Source organism: Corylus avellana, chromosome 2, assembly GCF_965113065.1.
Source record: "Corylus avellana chromosome 2, dhCorAvel1.hap1.2, whole genome shotgun sequence".
Taxonomy (NCBI): Eukaryota; Viridiplantae; Streptophyta; class Magnoliopsida; order Fagales; family Betulaceae; genus Corylus; species Corylus avellana.
Genome location: NC_142491.1, coordinates 28,575,576 through 28,600,064, shown reverse-complemented (window position 1 = coordinate 28,600,064; position 24,489 = coordinate 28,575,576).

Sequence of the window (24,489 nt, the reverse complement as noted above, 5' to 3'; positions counted from 1 at the left end):
TAACTTTTTGTGAAAATAACAAGTGCCCCGATCCCGGCCGAAACCACTCGAATTACACTTCGAGACCCGCCGACATGATCGCCACGATGCACAGAGCACCCTCGTAAATTTTTGGGACGTTTCATTTTTTCACAACCAGGACCGAAACCCTAGGCCGAACAAAATGGTCGGATGCGAAGTGAAATTTTTTCGCTCGAAATTTTACGAGCTTGTGCAGAACTTCTAGGCAATCATATCGGCAGGGGACACGAAGTGATTCGAGTTCGTTTGCCCCCCCATTTTCTTTAACGAACGATAACTTTTTGTGAAAATAACAAGTGCCCCGAACCCGGCCGAAACGACTCGAATTACACTTCGACACCCGCCGACATGATCGCCACGATGCACAGAGCACCCTCGTAAATTTTCGGGCAAATCGGACGACGTTGTATTTTTTCACAATCAGGACCGAAACCTTAGGCCGAACAAAATGGTCGGATGCGAAGTGAAATTTTTTCGCTCGAAATTTTACGAGCATGTGCGGAACTTCTAGGCAATCATATCGGCAGGTGACACGAAGTGATTCGAGTTCATTTGCCCCCCCCATTTTCTTTAACGAACGATAACTTTTTGTGAAAATAACAAGTGCCCCGAACCCGGCCGAAACGACTCGAATTACACTTCGAGACCCGCCGACATGATCGCCACGATGCACAGAGCACCCTCGTAAATTTTCGGGCAAATCGGACGACGTTGTATTTTTTCACAATCAGGACCGAAACCCTAGGCCGAACAAAATGGTCGGATGCGAAGTGAAATTTTTTCGCTCGAAATTTTACGAGCATATGCGGAACTTCTAGGCAATCATATCGGCAGGTGACACGAAGTGATTCGAGTTCGTTTGCCCCCCCCATTTTCTTTAACGAACGATAACTTTTTGTGAATATAACAAGTGCCCCGAACCCGGCCGAAACGACTCGAATTACACTTCGAGACCCGCCGACATGATCGCCACGATGCACAGAGCACCCTCGTAAATTTTCGGGACGTTTCATTTTTTCACAACCAGGACCGAAACCCTAGGCCGAACAAAATGGTCGGATGCGAAGTGCAATTTTTTCGCTCGAAATTTTACGAGCATATGCGGAACTTCTAGGCAATCATATCGGCAGGTGACACGAAGTGATTCGAGTTCGTTTGCCCCCCCCATTTTCTTTAACGAACGATAACTTTTTGTGAAAATAACAAGTGCCCCGATCCCGTCCGAAACGACTCGAATTACACTTCGAGACTCGCCGACATGATCGCCACGATGCACAGAGCACCCTCGTAAATTTTCGGGACGTTTCATTTTTTCACAACCAGGACCGAAACCCTAGGCCGAACAAAATGGTCGGATGCGAAGTGAAATTTTTTCGCTCGAAATTTTACGAGCTTGTGCAGAACTTCTAGGCAATCATATCGGCAGGTGACACGAAGTGATTCGAGTTCGTTTGCCCCCCCCATTTTCTTTAACGAACGATAACTTTTTGTGAAAATAACAAGTGCCCCGATCCCGTCCGAAACGACTCGAATTACACTTCGAGACTCGCCGACATGATCGCCACGATGCACAGAGCACCCTCGTAAATTTTCGGGACGTTTCATTTTTTCACAACCAGGACCGAAACCCTAGGCCGAACAAAATGGTCGGATGCGAGGTGAAATTTTTTCGCTCGAAATTTTACGAGCATGTGCGGAACTTCTAGGCAATCATATCGGCAGGTGACACGAAGTGATTCGAGTTCGTTTGCCCCCCCATTTTCTTTAACGAACGATAACTTTTTGTGAAAATAACAAGTGCCCCGAACCCGGCCGAAACGACTCAAATTACACTTCGAGACCCGCCGACATGATCGCCACGATGCACAGAGCACCCTCGTAAATTTTCGGGCAAATCGGACGACGTTGTATTTTTTCACAATCAGGACCGAAACCCTAGGCCGAACAAAATGGTCGGATGCGAAGTGAAATTTTTTCGCTCGAAATTTTACGAGCATGTGCGGAACTTCTAGGCAATCATATCGGCAGGTGACACGAAGTGATTCGAGTTCGTTTGCCCCCCCATTTTCTTTAACGAACGATAACTTTTTGTGAAAATAACAAGTGCCCCGAACCCGGCCGAAACGACTCGAATTACACTTTGAGACCCGCCGACATGATCGCCACGATGCACAGAGCACCCTCGTAAATTTTCGGGCAAATCGAACGACGTTGTACTTTTTCACAATCAGGACCGAAACCATAGGCCGAACAAAATGGTCGGATGCGAAGTGAAATTTTTTTCGCTCGAAATTTTACGAGCATGTGCGGAACTTCTAGGCAATCATATCGGCAGGTGACACGAAGTGATTCGAGTTCGTTTGCCCCCCCATTTTCTTTAACGAACGATAACTTTTTGTGAAAATAACAAGTGCCCCGAACCCGGCCGAAACGACTCGAATTACACTTCGAGACCCGCCGACATGATCGCCACGATGCACAGAGCACCCTCGTAAATTTTCGGGCAAATCGGACGACGTTGTATTTTTTCACAATCAGGACCGAAACCCTAGGCCGAACAAAATGGTCGGATGCGAAGTGAAATTTTTTCGCTCGAAATTTTACGAGCATGTGCGGAACTTCTAGGCAATCATATCGGCAGGTGACACGAAGTGATTCGAGTTCGTTTGCCCCCCCATTTTCTTTAACGAACGATAACTTTTTGTGAAAATAACAAGTGCCCCGAACCCGGCCGAAACGACTCGAATTACACTTCGAGACCCGCCGACATGATCGCCACGATGCACAGAGCACCCTCGTAAATTTTCGGGACGTTTCATTTTTTCACAACCAGGACCGAAACCCTAGGCCGAACAAAATGGTCGGATGCGAAGTGAAATTTTTTCGCTCGAAATTTTACGAGCTTGTGCAGAACTTCTAGGCAATCAATTCGGCAGGTGACACGAAGTGATTCGAGTTCGTTTGCCCCCCCATTTTCTTTAACGAACGATAACTTTTTGTGAAAATAACAAGTGCCCCGAACCCGGCCGAAACGACTCGAATTACACTTCGAGACCCGCCGACATGATCGCCACGATGCACAGAGCACCCTCGTAAATTTTCGGGCAAATCGGACGACGTTGTATTTTTTCACAATCAGGACCGAAACACTAGGCCGAACAAAATGGTCGGATGCGAAGTGAAATTTTTTCGCTCGAAATTTTACGAGCATGTGCTTAACTTCTAGGCAATCATATCGGCAGGTGACACGATGTGATTCGAGTTCGTTTGCCCCCCCATTTTCTTTAACGAACGATAACTTTTTGTGAAAATAACAAGTGCCCCGAACCCGGCCGAAACGACTCGAATTACACTTCGAGACCCGCCGACATGATCGCCACGATGCACAGAGCACCCTCGTAAATTTTCGGGACGTTTCATTTTTTCACAACCAAGACCGAAACCCTAGGCCGAACAAAATGGTCGGATGCGAAGTGAAATTTTTTCGCTCGAAATTTTACGAGCTTGTGCAGAACTTCTAGGCAATCATATCGGCAGGTGACACGAAGTGATTCGAGTTCGTTTGCCCCCCCATTTTCTTTAACGAACGATAACTTTTTGTGAAAATAACAAGTGCCCCGATCCCGGCCGAAACGACTCGAATTACACTTCGAGACTCGCCGACATGATCGCCACGATGCACAGAGCACCCTCGTAAATTTTCGGGACGTTTCATTTTTTCACAACCAGGACCGAAACCCTAGGCCGAACAAAATGGTCGGATGCGAGGTGAAATTTTTTCGCTCGAAATTTTACGAGCTTGTGCAGAACTTCTAGGCAATCATATCGGCAGGTGACACGAAGTGATTCGAGTTCGTTTGCCCCCCCATTTTCTTTAACGAACGATAACTTTTTGTGAAAATAACAAGTGCCCCGATCCCAGCCGAAACGACTCGAATTACACTTCGAGACCCGCCGACATGATCGCCACGATGCACAGAGCACCCTCGTAAATTTTTGGGACGTTTCATTTTTTCACAACCAGGACCGAAACCCTAGGCCGAACAAAATGGTCGGATGCGAAGTGAAATTTTTTCGCTCGAAATTTTACGAGCTTGTGCAGAACTTCTAGGCAATCATATCGGCAGGTGACACGAAGTGATTCGAGTTCGTTTGCCCCCCCATTTTCTTTAACGAATGATAACTTTTTGTAAAAATAACAAGTGCCCCGAACCCGGCCGAAACGACTCGAATTACACTTCGAGACCCGCCGACATGATCGCCACGATGCACAGAGCACCCTCGTAAATTTTTGGGACGTTTCATTTTTTCACAACCAGGACCGAAACCCTAGGCCGAACAAAATGGTCGGATGCGAAGTGAAATTTTTTCGCTCGAAATTTTACGAGCTTGTGCAGAACTTCTAGGCAATCATATCGGCAGGTGACACGAAGTGATTCGAGTTCGTTTGCCCCTCCATTTTCTTTAACGAACGATAACTTTTTATGAAAATAACAAGTGCCCCGAACCCGGCCGAAACGACTCGAATTACACTTCGAGACCCGCCGACATGATCGCCACGATGCACAGAGCACCCTCGTAAATTTTCGGGCAAATCGGACGACGTTGTATTTTTTCACAATCAGGACCGAAACCCTAGGCCGAACAAAATGGTCGGATGCGAAGTGAAATTTTTTCGCTCGAAATTTTACGAGCATGTGCTTAACTTCTAGGCAATCATATCGGCAGGTGACACGATGTGATTCGAGTTCGTTTGCCCCCCCATTTTCTTTAACGAACGATAACTTTTTGTGAAAATAACAAGTGCCCCGAACCCGGCCGAAACGACTCGAATTACACTTCGAGACCCGCCGACATGATCGCCACGATGCACAGAGCACCCTCGTAAATTTTCGGGACGTTTCATTTTTTCACAACCAGGACCGAAACCCTAGGCCGAACAAAATGGTCGGATGCGAAGTGAAATTTTTTCGCTCGAAATTTTACGAGCTTGTGCAGAACTTCTAGGCAATCATATCGGCAGGTGACACGAAGTGATTCGAGTTCGTTTGCCCCCCCATTTTCGTTAACGAACGATAACTTTTTGTGAAAATAACAAGTGCCCCGATCCCGGCCGAAACGACTCGAATTACACTTCGAGACTCGCCGACATGATCGCCACGATGCACAGAGCACCCTCGTAAATTTTCGGGACGTTTCATTTTTTCACAACCAGGACCGAAACCCTAGGCCGAACAAAATGGTCGGATGCGAGGTGAAATTTTTTCGCTCGAAATTTTACGAGCTTGTGCAGAACTTCTAGGCAATCATATCGGCAGGTGACACGAAGTGATTCGAGTTCGTTTGCCCCTCCATTTTCTTTAACGAACGATAACTTTTTGTGAAAATAACAAGTGCCCCGAACCCGGCCGAAACGACTCGAATTACACTTCCAGACCCGCCGACATGATCGCCACGATGCACAGAGCACCCTCGTAAATTTTCGGGCAAATCGGACGACGTTGTATTTTTTCACTATCAGGACCGAAACCCTAGGCCGAACAAAATGGTCGGATGCGAAGTGAAATTTTTTCGCTCGAAATTTTACGAGCATGTGCGGAACTTCTAGGCAATCATATCGGCAGGTGACACGAAGTGATTCGAGTTCGTTTGCCCCCCCATTTTCTTTAACGAACGATAACTTTTTGTGAAAATAACAAGTGCCCCGAACCCGGCCGAAACGACTCGAATTACACTTCCAGACCCGCCGACATGATCGCCACGATGCACAGAGCACCCTCGTAAATTTTCGGGACGTTTCATTTTTTCACAACCTGGACCGAAACCCTAGGCCGAACAAAATGGTCGGATGCGACGTGAAATTTTTTCGCTCGAAATTTTACGAGCATGTGCGGAACTTCTAGGCAATCATATCGGCAGGTGACACGAAGTGATTCGAGTTCGTTTGCCCCCCCATTTTCTTTAACGAACGATAACTTTTTGTGAAAATAACAAGTGCCCCGAACCCGGCCGAAACGACTCGAATTACACTTCGAGACCCGCCGACATGATCGCCACGATGCACAGAGCACCCTCGTAAATTTTCGGGACGTTTCATTTTTTCACAACCAGGACCGAAACCCTAGGCCGAACAAAATGGTCGGATGCGAAGTGAAATTTTTTCGCTCGAAATTTTACGAGCTTGTGCAGAACTTCTAGGCAATCATATCGGCAGGTGACACGAAGTGATTCGAGTTCGTTTGCCCCCCCATTTTCTTTAACGAATGATAACTTTTTGTGAAAATAACAAGTGCCCCGAACCCGGCCGAAACGACTCGAATTACACTTCGAGACCCGCCGACATGATCGCCACGATGCACAGAGCACCCTCGTAAATTTTTGGGACGTTTCATTTTTTCACAACCAGGACCGAAACCCTAGGCCGAACAAAATGGTCGGATGCGAAGTGAAATTTTTTCGCTCGAAATTTTACGAGCTTGTGCAGAACTTCTAGGCAATCATATCGGCAGGTGACACGAAGTGATTCGAGTTCGTTTGCCCCCCCATTTTCTTTAACGAACGATAACTTTTTGTGAAAATAACAAGTGCCCCGAACCCGGCCGAAACGACTCGAATTACACTTCCAGACCCGCCGACATGATCGCCACGATGCACAGAGCACCCTCGTAAATTTTCGGGACGTTTCATTTTTTCACAACCTGGACCGAAACCGTAGGCCGAACAAAATGGTCGGATGCGACGTGAAATTTTTTCGCTCGAAATTTTACGAGCATGTGCGGAACTTCTAGGCAATCATATCGGCAGGTGACACGAAGTGATTCGAGTTCGTTTGCCCCCCCATTTTCTTTAACGAACGATAACTTTTTGTGAAAATAACAAGTGCCCCGAACCCGGCCGAAACGACTCGAATTACACTTCGAGACCCGCCGACATGATCGCCACGATGCACAGAGCACCCTCGTAAATTTTCGGGACGTTTCATTTTTTCACAACCAGGACCGAAACCCTAGGCCGAACAAAATGGTCGGATGCGAAGTGAAATTTTTTCGCTCGAAATTTTACGAGCTTGTGCAGAACTTCTAGGCAATCATATCGGCAGGTGACACGAAGTGATTCGAGTTCGTTTGCCCCCCCATTTTCTTTAACGAATGATAACTTTTTGTGAAAATAACAAGTGCCCCGAACCCGGCCGAAACGACTCGAATTACACTTCGAGACCCGCCGACATGATCGCCACGATGCACAGAGCACCCTCGTAAATTTTTGGGACGTTTCATTTTTTCACAACCAGGACCGAAACCCTAGGCCGAACAAAATGGTCGGATGCGAAGTGAAATTTTTTCGCTCGAAATTTTACGAGCATGTGCGGAACTGCTAGGCAATCATATCGGCAGGTGACACGAAGTGATTCGAGTTCGTTTGCCCCCCCATTTTCTTTAACGAACGATAACTTTTTGTGAAAATAACAAGTGCCCCGAACCCGGCCGAAACGACTCGAATTACACTTCGAGACCCGCCGACATGATCGCCACGATGCACAGAGCACCCTCGTAAATTTTCGGGACGTTTCATTTTTTCACAACCTGGACCGAAACCCTAGGCCGAACAAAATGGTCGGATGCGACGTGAAATTTTTTCGCTCGAAATTTTACGAGCATGTGCGGAACTTCTAGGCAATCATATCGGCAGGTGACACGAAGTGATTCGAGTTCGTTTGGCCCCCCATTTTCTTTAACGAACGATAACTTTTTGTGAAAATAACAAGTGCCCCGAACCCGGCCGAAACGACTCGAATTACACTTCGAGACCCGCCGACATGATCGCCACGATGCACAGAGCACCCTCGTAAATTTTCGGGCAAATCGGACGACGTTGTATTTTTTCACAATCAGGACCGAAACCCTAGGCCGAACAAAATGGTCGGATGCGAAGTGAAATTTTTTCGCTCGAAATTTTACGAGCATGTGCGGAACTTCTAGGCAATCATATCGGCAGGTGACACGAAGTGATTCGAGTTCGTTTGCCCCCCCATTTTCTTTAACGAACGATAACTTTTTGTGAAAATAACAAGTGCCCCGAACCCGGCCGAAACGACTCGAATTACACTTCGAGACCCGCCGACATGATCGCCACGATGCACAGAGCACCCTCGTAAATTTTCGGGCAAATCGGACGACGTTGTATTTTTTCACAATCAGGACCGAAACCCTAGGCCGAACAAAATGGTCGGATGCGAAGCGAAATTTTTTCGCTCGAAATTTTACGAGCATATGCGGAACTTCTAGGCAATCATATCGGCAGGTGACACGAAGTGATTCGAGTTCGTTTGCCCCCCCATTTTCTTTAACGAACGATAACTTTTTGTGAAAATAACAAGTGCCCCGAACCCGGCCGAAACGACTCGATTTACACTTCGAGACCCGCCGACATGATCGCCACGATGCACAGAGCACCCTCGTAAATTTTCGGGCAAATCGGACGACGTTGTATTTTTTCACAATCAGGACCGAAACCCTAGGCCGAACAAAATGGTCGGATGCGAAGTGAAATTTTTTCGCTCGAAATTTTACGAGCATGTGCTTAACTTCTAGGCAATCATATCGGCAGGTGACACGATGTGATTCGAGTTCGTTTGCCCCCCCATTTTCTTTAACGAACGATAACTTTTTGTGAAAATAACAAGTGCCCCGAACCCGGCCGAAACGACTCGAATTACACTTCGAGACCCGCCGACATGATCGCCACGATGCACAGAGCACCCTCGTAAATTTTCGGGACGTTTCATTTTTTCACAACCAGGACCGAAACCCTAGGCCGAACAAAATGGTCGGATGCGAAGTGAAATTTTTTCGCTCGAAATTTTACGAGCTTGTGCAGAACTTCTAGGCAATCATATCGGCAGGTGACACGAAGTGATTCGAGTTCGTTTGCCCCCCCATTTTCGTTAACGAACGATAACTTTTTGTGAAAATAACAAGTGCCCCGATCCCGGCCGAAACGACTCGAATTACACTTCGAGACTCGCCGACATGATCGCCACGATGCACAGAGCACCCTCGTAAATTTTCGGGACGTTTCATTTTTTCACAACCAGGACCGAAACCCTAGGCCGAACAAAATGGTCGGATGCGAGGTGAAATTTTTTCGCTCGAAATTTTACGAGCTTGTGCAGAACTTCTAGGCAATCATATCGGCAGGTGACACGAAGTGATTCGAGTTCGTTTGCCCCTCCATTTTCTTTAACGAACGATAACTTTTTGTGAAAATAACAAGTGCCCCGAACCCGGCCGAAACGACTCGAATTACACTTCGAGACCCGCCGACATGATCGCCACGATGCACAGAGCACCCTCGTAAATTTTCGGGCAAATCGGACGACGTTGTATTTTTTCACTATCAGGACCGAAACCCTAGGCCGAACAAAATGGTCGGATGCGAAGTGAAATTTTTTCGCTCGAAATTTTACGAGCATGTGCGGAACTTCTAGGCAATCATATCGGCAGGTGACACGAAGTGATTCGAGTTCGTTTGCCCCCCCATTTTCTTTAACGAACGATAACTTTTTGTGAAAATAACAAGTGCCCCGAACCCGGCCGAAACGACTCGAATTACACTTCCAGACCCGCCGACATGATCGCCACGATGCACAGAGCACCCTCGTAAATTTTCGGGACGTTTCATTTTTTCACAACCTGGACCGAAACCCTAGGCCGAACAAAATGGTCGGATGCGACGTGAAATTTTTTCGCTCGAAATTTTACGAGCATGTGCGGAACTTCTAGGCAATCATATCGGCAGGTGACACGAAGTGATTCGAGTTCGTTTGCCCCCCCATTTTCTTTAACGAACGATAACTTTTTGTGAAAATAACAAGTGCCCCGAACCCGGCCGAAACGACTCGAATTACACTTCGAGACCCGCCGACATGATCGCCACGATGCACAGAGCACCCTCGTAAATTTTCGGGACGTTTCATTTTTTCACAACCAGGACCGAAACCCTAGGCCGAACAAAATGGTCGGATGCGAAGTGAAATTTTTTCGCTCGAAATTTTACGAGCTTGTGCAGAACTTCTAGGCAATCATATCGGCAGGTGACACGAAGTGATTCGAGTTCGTTTGCCCCCCCATTTTCGTTAACGAACGATAACTTTTTGTGAAAATAACAAGTGCCCCGATCCCGGCCGAAACGACTCGAATTACACTTCGAGACTCGCCGACATGATCGCCACGATGCACAGAGCACCCTCGTAAATTTTTGGGACGTTTCATTTTTTCACAACCAGGACCGAAACCCTAGGCCGAACAAAATGGTCGGATGCGAAGTGAAATTTTTTCGCTCGAAATTTTACGAGCTTGTGCAGAACTTCTAGGCAATCATATCGGCAGGTGACACGAAGTGATTCGAGTTCGTTTGCCCCCCCATTTTCTTTAACGAACGATAACTTTTTGTGAAAATAACAAGTGCCCCGAACCCGGCCGAAACGACTCGAATTACACTTCCAGACCCGCCGACATGATCGCCACGATGCACAGAGCACCCTCGTAAATTTTCGGGACGTTTCATTTTTTCACAACCTGGACCGAAACCCTAGGCCGAACAAAATGGTCGGATGCGACGTGAAATTTTTTCGCTCGAAATTTTACGAGCATGTGCGGAACTTCTAGGCAATCATATCGGCAGGTGACACGAAGTGATTCGAGTTCGTTTGCCCCTCCATTTTCTTTAACGAACGATAACTTTTTGTGAAAATAACAAGTGCCCCGAACCCGGCCGAAACGACTCGAATTACACTTCGAGACCCGCCGACATGATCGCCACGATGCACAGAGCACCCTCGTAAATTTTCGGGACGTTTCATTTTTTCACAACCAGGACCGAAACCCTAGGCCGAACAAAATGGTCGGATGCGAAGTGAAATTTTTTCGCTCGAAATTTTACGAGCTTGTGCAGAACTTCTAGGCAATCATATCGGCAGGTGACACGAAGTGATTCGAGTTCGTTTGCCCCCCCATTTTCTTTAACGAATGATAACTTTTTGTGAAAATAACAAGTGCCCCGAACCCGGCCGAAACGACTCGAATTACACTTCGAGACCCGCCGACATGATCGCCACGATGCACAGAGCACCCTCGTAAATTTTTGGGACGTTTCATTTTTTCACAACCAGGACCGAAACCCTAGGCCGAACAAAATGGTCGGATGCGAAGTGAAATTTTTTCGCTCGAAATTTTACGAGCTTGTGCAGAACTTCTAGGCAATCATATCGGCAGGTGACACGAAGTGATTCGAGTTCGTTTGCCCCTCCATTTTCTTTAACGAACGATAACTTTTTATGAAAATAACAAGTGCCCCGAACCCGACCGAAACGACTCGAATTACACTTCGAGACCCGCCGACATGATCGCCACGATGCACAGAGCACCCTCGTAAATTTTCGGGCAAATCGGACGACGTTGTATTTTTTCACAATCAGGACCGAAACCCTAGGCCGAACAAAATGGTCGGATGCGAAGTGAAATTTTTTCGCTCGAAATTTTACGAGCATGTGCGGAACTTCTAGGCAATCATATCGGCAGGTGACACGAAGTGATTCGAGTTCGTTTGCCCCCCCATTTTCTTTAACGAACGATAACTTTTTGTGAAAATAACAAGTGCCCCGAACCCGGCCGAAACGACTCGAATTACACTTCCAGACCCGCCGACATGATCGCCACGATGCACAGAGCACCCTCGTAAATTTTCGGGACGTTTCATTTTTTCACAACCTGGACCGAAACCCTAGGCCGAACAAAATGGTCGGATGCGACGTGAAATTTTTTCGCTCGAAATTTTACGAGCATGTGCGGAACTTCTAGGCAATCATATCGGCAGGTGACACGAAGTGATTCGAGTTCGTTTGGCCCCCCATTTTCTTTAACGAACGATAACTTTTTGTGAAAATAACAAGTGCCCCGAACCCGGCCGAAACGACTCGAATTACACTTCGAGACCCGCCGACATGATCGCCACGATGCACAGAGCACCCTCGTAAATTTTCGGGCAAATCGGACGACGTTGTATTTTTTCACAATCAGGACCGAAACCCTAGGCCGAACAAAATGGTCGGATGCGAAGTGAAATTTTTTCGCTCGAAATTTTACGAGCATGTGCGGAACTTCTAGGCAATCATATCGGCAGGTGACACGAAGTGATTCGAGTTCGTTTGCCCCCCCATTTTCTTTAACGAACGATAACTTTTTGTGAAAATAACAAGTGCCCCGAACCCGGCCGAAACGACTCGAATTACACTTCGAGACCCGCCGACATGATCGCCACGATGCACAGAGCACCCTCGTAAATTTTCGGGACGTTTCATTTTTTCACAACCAGGACCGAAACCCTAGGCCGAACAAAATGGTCGGATGCGAAGTGAAATTTTTTCGCTCGAAATTTTACGAGCTTGTGTAGAACTTCTAGGCAATCATATCGGCAGGTGACACGAAGTGATTCGAGTTCGTTTGCCCCCCCATTTTCTTTAACGAACGATAACTTTTTGTGAAAATAACAAGTGCCCTGAACCCGGCCGAAACGACTCGAATTACACTTCGAGACCCGACGACATGATCGCCACGATGCACAGAGCATCCTCGTAAATTTTCGGGCAAATCGGACGACGTTGTATTTTTTCACAATCAGGACCGAAACCCTAGGCCGAACAAAATGGTCGGATGCGAAGCGAAATTTTTTCGCTCGAAATTTTACGAGCATGTGCGGAACTTCTAGGCAATCATATCGGCAGGTGACACGAAGTGATTCGAGTTCGTTTGCCCCCCCATTTTCTTTAACGAACGATAACTTTTTGTGAAAATAACAAGTGCCCCGAACCCGGCCGAAACGACTCGATTTACACTTCGAGACCCGCCGACATGATCGCCACGATGCACAGAGCACCCTCGTAAATTTTCGGGCAAATCGGACGACGTTGTATTTTTTCACAATCAGGACCGAAACCCTAGGCCGAACAAAATGGTCGGATGCGAAGTGAAATTTTTTCGCTCGAAATTTTACGAGCATGTGCGGAACTTCTAGGCAATCATATCGGCAGGTGACACGAAGTGATTCGAGTTCGTTTGCCCCCCCATTTTCTTTAACGAACGATAACTTTTTGTGAAAATAACAAGTGCCCCGAACCCGGCCGAAACGACTCGAATTACACTTCGAGACCCGCCGACATGATCGCCACGATGCACAGAGCACCCTCGTAAATTTTCGGGACGTTTCATTTTTTCACAACCAGGACCGAAACCCTAGGCCGAACAAAATGGTCGGATGCGAAGTGAAATTTTTTCGCTCGAAATTTTACGAGCTTGTGCAGAACTTCTAGGCAATCATATCGGCAGGTGACACGAAGTGATTCGAGTTTGTTTGCCCCCCCATTTTCTTTAACGAACGATAACTTTTTGTGAAAATAACAAGTGCCCCGAACCCGGCCGAAACGACTCGAATTACACTTCGAGACCCGCCGACATGATCGCCACGATGCACAGAGCACCCTCGTAAATTTTCGGGCAAATCGGACGACGTTGTATTTTTTCACAATCAGGACCGAAACCCTAGGCCGAACAAAATGGTCGGATGCGAAGGGAAATTTTTTCGCTCGAAATTTTACGAGCATGTGCGGAACTTCTAGGCAATCATATCGGCAGGTGACACGAAGTGATTCGAGTTCGTTTGCCCCCCCATTTTCTTTAACGAACGATAACTTTTTGTGAAAATAACATGTGCCCCGAACCCGGCCGAAATGACTCGAATTACACTTCGAGACCCGCCGACATGATCGCCACGATGCACAGAGCACCCTCGTAAATTTTCGGGACGTTTCATTTTTTCACAACCTGGACCGAAACCCTAGGCCGAACAAAATGGTCGGATGCGACGTGAAATTTTTTCGCTCGAAATTTTACGAGCATGTGCGGAACTTCTAGGCAATCATATCGGCAGGTGACACGAAGTGATTCGAGTTCGTTTGGCCCCCCATTTTCTTTAACGAACGATAACTTTTTGTGAAAATAACAAGTGCCCCGAACCCGGCCGAAACGACTCGAATTACACTTCGAGACCCGCCGACATGATCGCCACGATGCACAGAGCACCCTCGTAAATTTTCGGGCAAATCGGACGACGTTGTATTTTTTCACAATCAGGACCGAAACCCTAGGCCGAACAAAATGGTCGGATGCGAAGTGAAATTTTTTCGCTCGAAATTTTACGAGCATGTGCGGAACTTCTAGGCAATCATATCGGCAGGTGACACGAAGTGATTCGAGTTCGTTTGCCCCCCCATTTTCTTTAACGAACGATAACTTTTTGTGAAAATAACAAGTGCCCCGAACCCGGCCGAAACGACTCGAATTACACTTCGAGACCCGCCGACATGATCGCCACGATGCACAGAGCACCCTCGTAAATTTTCGGGACGTTTCATTTTTTCACAACCAGGACCGAAACCCTAGGCCGAACAAAATGGTCGGATGCGAAGTGAAATTTTTTCGCTCGAAATTTTACGAGCTTGTGTAGAACTTCTAGGCAATCATATCGGCAGGTGACACGAAGTGATTCGAGTTCGTTTGCCCCCCCATTTTCTTTAACGAACGATAACTTTTTGTGAAAATAACAAGTGCCCTGAACCCGGCCGAAACGACTCGAATTACACTTCGAGACCCGACGACATGATCGCCACGATGCACAGAGCACCCTCGTAAATTTTCGGGCAAATCGGACGACGTTGTATTTTTTCACAATCAGGACCGAAACCCTAGGCCGAACAAAATGGTCGGATGCGAAGCGAAATTTTTTCGCTCGAAATTTTACGAGCATGTGCGGAACTTCTAGGCAATCATATCGGCAGGTGACACGAAGTGATTCGAGTTCGTTTGCCCCCCCATTTTCTTTAACGAACGATAACTTTTTGTGAAAATAACAAGTGCCCCGAACCCGGCCGAAACGACTCGATTTACACTTCGAGACCCGCCGACATGATCGCCACGATGCACAGAGCACCCTCGTAAATTTTCGGGCAAATCGGACGACGTTGTATTTTTTCACAATCAGGACCGAAACCCTAGGCCGACCAAAATGGTCGGATGCGAAGTGAAATTTTTTCGCTCGAAATTTTACGAGCATGTGCGGAACTTCTAGGCAATCATATCGGCAGGTGACACGAAGTGATTCGAGTTCGTTTGCCCCCCCATTTTCTTTAACGAACGATAACTTTTTGTGAAAATAACAAGTGCCCCGAACCCGGCCGAAACGACTCGAATTACACTTCGAGACCCGCCGACATGATCGCCACGATGCACAGAGCACCCTCGTAAATTTTCGGGACGTTTCATTTTTTCACAACCAGGACCGAAACCCTAGGCCGAACAAAATGGTCGGATGCGAAGTGAAATTTTTTCGCTCGAAATTTTACGAGCTTGTGCAGAACTTCTAGGCAATCATATCGGCAGGTGACACGAAGTGATTCGAGTTTGTTTGCCCCCCCATTTTCTTTAACGAACGATAACTTTTTGTGAAAATAACAAGTGCCCCGAACCCGGCCGAAACGACTCGAATTACACTTCGCGACCCGCCGACATGATCGCCACGATGCACAGAGCACCCTCGTAAATTTTCGGGCAAATCGGACGACGTTGTATTTTTTCACAATCAGGACCGAAACCCTAGGCCGAACAAAATGGTCGGATGCGAAGGGAAATTTTTTCGCTCGAAATTTTACGAGCATGTGCGGAACTTCTAGGCAATCATATCGGCAGGTGACACGAAGTGATTCGAGTTCGTTTGCCCCCCCATTTTCTTTAACGAACGATAACTTTTTGTGAAAATAACATGTGCCCCGAACCCGGCCGAAATGACTCGAATTACACTTCGAGACCCGCCGACATGATCGCCACGATGCACAGAGCACCCTCGTAAATTTTCGGGACGTTTCATTTTTTCACAACCTGGACCGAAACCCTAGGCCGAACAAAATGGTCGGATGCGAAGTGAAATTTTTTCGCTCGAAATTTTACGAGCTTGTGCAGAGCTTCTAGGCAATCATATCGGCAGGTGACACGAAGTGATTCGAGTTCGTTTGCCCCCCCATTTTCTTTAACGAACGATAACTTTTTGTGAAAATAACAAGTGCCCCGAACCCGGCCGAAACGACTCGAATTACACTTCGAGACCCGCCGACATGATCGCCACGATGCACAGAGCACCCTCGTAAATTTTCGGGCAAATCGGACGACGTTGTATTTTTTCACAATCAGGACCGAAACCCTAGGCCAAACAAAATGGTCGGATGCGAAGTGAAATTTTTTCGCTCGAAATTTTACGAGCATGTTCGGAACTTCTAGGCAATCATATCGGCAGGTGACACGAAGTGATTCGAGTTCGTTTGCCCCCCCATTTTCTATAACGAACGATAACTTTTTGTGAAAATAACATGTGCCCCGAACCCGGCCGAAACGACTCGAATTACACTTCGAGACCCGCCGACATGATCGCCACGATGCACAGAGCACCCTCGTAAATTTTCGGGACGTTTCATTTTTTCACAACCTGGACCGAAACCCTAGGCCGAACAAAATGGTCGGATGCGAAGTGAAATTTTTTCGCTCGAAATTTTACGAGCTTGTGCAGAACTTCTAGGCAATCATATCGGCAGGTGACACGAAGTGATTCGAGTTCGTTTGCCCCCCCATTTTCTTTAACGAACGATAACTTTTTGTGAAAATAACAAGTGCCCCGATCCCGGCCGAAACGACTCGAATTACACTTCGAGACTCGCCGACATGATCGCCACGATGCACAGAGCACCCTCGTAAATTTTCGGGCAAATCGGACGACGTTGTATTTTTTCACAATCAGGACCGAAACCCTAGGCCGAACAAAATGGTCGGATGCGAAGTGAAATTTTTTCGCTCGAAATTTTACGAGCATGTGCGGAACTTCTAGGCAATCATATCGGCAGGTGACACGAAGTGATTCGAGTTCGTTTGCCCCCCCATTTTCTTTAACGAACGATAACTTTTTGTGAAAATAACAAGTGCCCCGAACCCGGCCGAAACGACTCGAATTACACTTCGAGACCCGCCGACATGATCGCCACGATGCACAGAGCACCCTCGTAAATTTTCGGGACGTTTCATTTTTTCACAACCAGGACCGAAACCCTAGGCCGAACAAAATGGTCGGATGCGAAGTGAAATTTTTTCGCTCGAAATTTTACGAGCTTGTGCAGAACTTCTAGGCAATCATATCGGCAGGTGACACGAAGTGATTCGAGTTCGTTTGCCCCCCCATTTTCTTTAACGAACGATAACTTTTTGTGAAAATAACAAGTGCCCCGATCCCGGCCGAAACGACTCGAATTACACTTCGAGACTCGCCGACATGATCGCCACGATGCACAGAGCACCCTCGTAAATTTTCGGGCAAATCGGACGACGTTGTATTTTTTCACAATCAGGACCGAAACCCTAGGCCGAACAAAATGGTCGGATGCGAAGTGAAATTTTTTCGCTCGAAATTTTACGAGCATGTGCGGAACTTCTAGGCAATCATATCGGCAGGTGACACGAAGTGATTCGAGTTCGTTTGCCCCCCCATTTTCTTTAACGAACGATAACTTTTTGTGAAAATAACAAGTGCCCCGAACCCGGCCGAAACGACTCGAATTACACTTCGAGACCCGCCGACATGATCGCCACGATGCACAGAGCACCCTCGTAAATTTTCGGGACGTTTCATTTTTTCACAACCAGGACCGAAACCCTAGGCCGAACAAAATGGTCGGATGCGAAGTGAAATTTTTTCGCTCGAAATTTTACGAGCATGTGCGGAACTTCTAGGCAATCATATCGGCAGGTGACACGAAGTGATTCGAGTTCGTTTGCCCCCCCATTTTCTTTAACGAACGATAACTTTTTGTGAAAATAACAAGTGCCCCGAACCCGGCCGAAACGACTCGAATTACACTTCGAGACCCGCCGACATGATCGCCACGATGCACAGAGCACCCTCGTAAATTTTCGGGACGTTTCATTTTTTCACAACCAGGACCGAAACCCTAGGCCGAACAAAATGGTCGGATGCGAAGTGAAATTTTTTCGCTCGAAATTTTACGAGCTTGTGCAGAACTTCTAGGCAATCATATCGGCAGGTGACACGAAGTGATTCGAGTTCGTTTGCCCCCCCATTTTCTTTAACGAACGATAACTTTTTGTGAAAATAACAAGTGCCCCGAACCCGGCCGAAACGACTCGAATTACACTTCGAGACCCGACGACATGATCGCCACGATGCACAGAGCACCCTCGTAAATTTTTGGGCAAATCGGACGACGTTGTATTTTTTCACAATCAGGACCGAAACCCTAGGCCGAACAAAATGGTCGGATGCGAAGCGAAATTTTTTCGCTCGAAATTTTACGAGCATGTGCGGAACTTCTAGGCAATCATATCGGCAGGTGACACGAAGTGATTCGAGTTCGTTTGCCCCCCCATTTTCTTTAACGAACGATAACTTTTTGTGAAAATAACAAGTGCCCCGAACCCGGCCGAAACGACTCGAATTACACTTCGAGACCCGCCGACATGATCGCCACGATGCACAGAGCACCCTCGTAAATTTTCGGGACGTTTCATTTTTTCACAACCAGGACCGAAACCCTAGGCCGAACAAAATGGTCGGATGCGAAGTGAAATTTTTTCGCTCGAAATTTTACGAGCTTGTGCAGAACTTCTAGGCAATCATATCGGCAGGTGACACGAAGTGATTCGAGTTTGTTTGCCCCCCCATTTTCTTTAACGAACGATAACTTTTTGTGAAAATAACAAGTGCCCCGAACCCGGCCGAAACGACTCGAATTACACTTCGAGACCCGCCGACATGATCGCCACGATGCACAGAGCACCCTCGTAAATTTTCGGGCAAATCGGACGACGTTGTATTTTTTCACAATCAGGACCGAAACCCTAGGCCGAACAAAATGGTCGGATGCGAAGTGAAATTTTTTCGCTCGAAATTTTACGAGCATGTGCGGAACTTCTAGGCAATCATATCGGCAGGTGACACGAAGTGATTCGAGTTCGTTTGCCCCCCCATTTTCTTTAACGAACGATAACTTTTTGTGAAAATAACATGTGCCCCGAACCCGGCCGAAACGACTCGAATTACACTTCGAGACCCGCCGACATGATCGCCACGATGCACAGAGCACCCTCGTAAATTTTCGGGACGTTTCATTTTTTCACAACCTGGACCGAAACCCTAGGCCGAACAAAATGGTCGGATGCGAAGTGAAATTTTTTCGCTCGAAATTTTACGAGCTTGTGCAGAACTTCTAGGCAATCATATCGGCAGGTGACACGAAGTGATTCGAGTTCGTTTGCCCCCCCATTTTCTTTAACGAACGATAACTTTTTGTGAAAATAACAAGTGCCCCGATCCCGGCCGAAACGACTCGAATTACACTTCGAGACTCGCCGACATGATCGCCACGATGCACAGAGCACCCTCGTAAATTTTCGGGCAAATCGGACGACGTTGTATTTTTTCACAATCAGGACCGAAACCCTAGGCCGAACAAAATGGTCGGATGCGAAGTGAAATTTTTTCGCTCGAAATTTTACGAGCATGTGCGGAACTTCTAGGCAATCATATCGGCAGGTGACACGAAGTGATTCGAGTTCGTTTGCCCCCCCATTTTCTTTAACGAACGATAACTTTTTGTGAAAATAACAAGTGCCCCGAACCCGGCCGAAACGACTCGAATTACACTTCGAGACCCGCCGACATGATCGCCACGATGCACAGAGCACCCTCGTAAATTTTCGGGACGTTTCATTTTTTCACAACCAGGACCGAAACCCTAGGCCGAACAAAATGGTCGGATGCGAAGTGAAATTTTTTCGCTCGAAATTTTACGAGCTTGTGCAGAACTTCTAGGCAATCATATCGGCAGGTGACACGAAGTGATTCGAGTTCGTTTGCCCCCCCATTTTCTTTAACGAACGATAACTTTTTGTGAAAATAACAAGTGCCCCGAACCCGGCCGAAACGACTCGAATTACACTTCGAGACCCGACGACATGATCGCCACGATGCACAGAGCACCCTCGTAAATTTTCGGGCAAATCGGACGACGTTGTATTTTTTCACAATCAGGACCGAAACCCTAGGCCGAACAAAATGGTCGGATGCGAAGCGAAATTTTTTCGCTCGAAATTTTACGAGCATGTGCGGAACTTCTAGGCAATCATATCGGCAGGTGACACGAAGTGATTCGAGTTCGTTTGCCCCCCCATTTTCTTTAACGAACGATAACTTTTTGTGAAAATAACAAGTGCCCCGAACCCGGCCGAAACGACTCGAATTACACTTCGAGACCCGCCGACATGATCGCCACGATGCACAGAGCACCCTCGTAAATTTTCGGGACGTTTCATTTTTTCACAACCAGGACCGAAACCCTAGGCCGAACAAAATGGTCGGATGCGAAGTGAAATTTTTTCGCTCGAAATTTTACGAGCTTGTGCAGAACTTCTAGGCAATCATATCGGCAGGTGACACGAAGTGATTCGAGTTTGTTTGCCCCCCCATTTTCTTTAACGAACGATAACTTTTTGTGAAAATAACAAGTGCCCCGAACCCGGCCGAAACGACTCGAATTACACTTCGAGACCCGCCGACATGATCGCCACGATGCACAGAGCACCCTCGTAAATTTTCGGGCAAATCGGACGACGTTGTATTTTTTCACAATCAGGACCGAAACCCTAGGCCGAACAAAATGGTCGGATGCGAAGTGAAATTTTTTCGCTCGAAATTTTACGAGCATGTGCGGAACTTCTAGGCAATCATATCGGCAGGTGACACGAAGTGATTCGAGTTCGTTTGCCCCCCCATTTTCTTTAACGAACGATAACTTTTTGTGAAAATAACATGTGCCCCGAACCCGGCCGAAACGACTCGAATTACACTTCGAGACCCGCCGACATGATCGCCACGATGCACAGAGCACCCTCGTAAATTTTCGGGACGTTTCATTTTTTCACAACCTGGACCGAAACCCTAGGCCGAACAAAATGGTCGGATGCGAAGTGAAATTTTTTCGCTCGAAATTTTACGAGCTTGTGCAGAACTTCTAGGCAATCATATCGGCAGGTGACACGAAGTGATTCGAGTTCGTTTGCCCCCCCATTTTCTTTAACGAACGATAACTTTTTGTGAAAATAACAAGTGCCCCGATCCCGGCCGAAACGACTCGAATTACACTTCGAGACTCGCCGACATGATCGCCACGATGCACAGAGCACCCTCGTAAATTTTCGGGCAAATCGGACGACGTTGTATTTTTTCACAATCAGGACCGAAACCCTAGGCCGAACAAAATGGTCGGATGCGAAGTGAAATTTTTTCGCTCGAAATTTTACGAGCATGTGCGGAACTTCTAGGCAATCATATCGGCAGGTGACACGAAGTGATTCGAGTTCGTTTGCCCCCCCATTTTCTTTAACGAACGATAACTTTTTGTGAAAATAACAAGTGCCCCGAACCCGGCCGAAACGACTCGAATTACACTTCGAGACCCGCCGACATGATCGCCACGATGCACAGAGCACCCTCGTAAATTTTCGGGACGTTTCATTTTTTCACAACCAGGACCGAAACCCTAGGCCGAACAAAATGGTCGGATGCGAAGTGAAATTTTTTCGCTCGAAATTTTACGAGCTTGTGCAGAACTTCTAGGCAATCATATCGGCAGGTGACACGAAGTGATTCGAGTTCGTTTGCCCCCCCATTTTCTTTAACGAACGATAACTTTTTGTGAAAATAACAAGTGCCCCGAACCCGGCCGAAACGACTCGAATTACACTTCGAGACCCGACGACATGATCGCCACGATGCACAGAGCACCCTCGTAAATTTTCGGGCAAATCGGACGACGTTGTATTTTTTCACAATCAGGACCGAAACCCTAGGCCGAACAAAATGGTCGGATGCGAAGCGAAATTTTTTCGCTCGAAATTTTACGAGCATGTGCGGAACTTCTAGGCAATCATATCGGCAGGTGACACGAAGTGATTCGAGTTCGTTTGCCCCCCCATTTTCTTTAACGAACGATAACTTTTTGTGAAAATAACAAGTGCCCCGAACCCGGCCGAAACGACTCGAATTACACTTCGAGACCCGCCGACATGATCGCCACGATGCACAGAGCACCCTCGTAAATTTTCGGGACGTTTCATTTTTTCACAACCAGGACCGAAACCCTAGGCCGAACAAAATGGTCGGATGCGAAGTGAAATTTTTTCGCTCGAAATTTTACGAGCTTGTGCAGAACTTCTAGGCAATCATATCGGCAGGTGACACGAAGTGATTCGAGTTTGTTTGCCCCCCCATTTTCTTTAACGAACGATAACTTTTTGTGAAAATAACAAGTGCCCCGAACCCGGCCGAAACGACTCGAATTACACTTCGACACCCGCCGACATGATCGCCACGATGCACAGAGCACCCTCGTAAATTTTCGGGCAAATCGGACGACGTTGTATTTTTTCACAATCAGGACCGAAACCCTAGGCCGAACAAAATGGTCGGATGCGAAGGGAAATTTTTTCGCTCGAAATTTTACGAGCATGTGCGGAACTTCTAGGCAATCATATCGGCAGGTGACACGAAGTGATTCGAGTTCGTTTGCCCCCCCATTTTCTTTAACGAACGATAACTTTTTGTGAAAATAACATGTGCCCCGAACCCGGCCGAAACGACTCGAATTACACTTCGAGACCCGACGACATGATCGCCACGATGCACAGAGCACCCTCGTAAATTTTCGGGCAAATCGGACGACGTTGTATTTTTTCACAATCAGGACCGAAACCCTAGGCCGAACAAAATGGTCGGATGCGAAGCGAAATTTTTTCGCTCGAAATTTTACGAGCATGTGCGGAACTTCTAGGCAATCATATCGGCAGGTGACACGAAGTGATTCGAGTTCGTTTGCCCCCCCATTTTCTTTAACGAACGATAACTTTTTGTGAAAATAACAAGTGCCCCGAACCCGGCCGAAACGACTCGATTTACACTTCGAGACCCGCCGACATGATCGCCACGATGCACAGAGCACCCTCGTAAATTTTCGGGCAAATCGGACGACGTTGTATTTTTTCACAATCAGGACCGAAACCCTAGGCCGAACAAAATGGTCGGATGCGAAGTGAAATTTTTTCGCTCGAAATTTTACGAGCATGTGCGGAACTTCTAGGCAATCATATCGGCAGGTGACACGAAGTGATTCGAGTTCGTTTGCCCCCCCATTTTCTTTAACGAACGATAACTTTTTGTGAAAATAACTAGTGCCCCGAACCCGGCCGAAACGACTCGAATTACACTTCGAGACCCGCCGACATGATCGCCACGATGCACAGAGCACCCTCGTAAATTTTCGGGACGTTTCATTTTTTCACAACCAGGACCGAAACCCTAGGCCGAACAAAATGGTCGGATGCGAAGTGAAATTTTTTCGCTCGAAATTTTACGAGCTTGTGCAGAACTTCTAGGCAATCATATCGGCAGGTGACACGAAGTGATTCGAGTTTGTTTGCCCCTCCATTTTCTTTAACGAACGATAACTTTTTGTGAAAATAACAAGTGCCCCGAACCCGGCCGAAACGACTCGAATTACACTTCGAGACCCGCCGACATGATCGCCACGATGCACAGAGCACCCTCGTAAATTTTCGGGCAAATCGGACGACGTTGTATTTTTTCACAATCAGGACCGAAACCCTAGGCCAAACAAAATGGTCGGATGCGAAGTGAAATTTTTTCGCTCGAAATTTTACGAGCATGTGCGGAACTTCTAGGCAATCATATCGGCAGGTGACACGAAGTGATTCGAGTTCGTTTGCCCCCCCATTTTCTTTAACGAACGATAACTTTTTGTGAAAATAACATGTGCCCCGAACCCGGCCGAAACGACTCGAATTACACTTCGAGACCCGCCGACATGATCGCCACGATGCACAGAGCACCCTCGTAAATTTTCGGGACGTTTCATTTTTTCACAACCTGGACCGAAACCCTAGGCCGAACAAAATGGTCGGATGCGAAGTGAAATTTTTTCGCTCGAAATTTTACGAGCTTGTGCAGAACTTCTAGGCAATCATATCGGCAGGTGACACGAAGTGATTCGAGTTCGTTTGCCCCCCCATTTTCTTTAACGAACGATAACTTTTTGTGAAAATAACAAGTGCCCCGATCCCGGCCGAAACGACTCGAATTACACTTCGAGACTCGCCGACATGATCGCCACGATGCACAGAGCACCCTCGTAAATTTTCGGGCAAATCGGACGACGTTGTATTTTTTCACAATCAGGACCGAAACCCTAGGCCGAACAAAATGGTCGGATGCGAAGTGAAATTTTTTCGC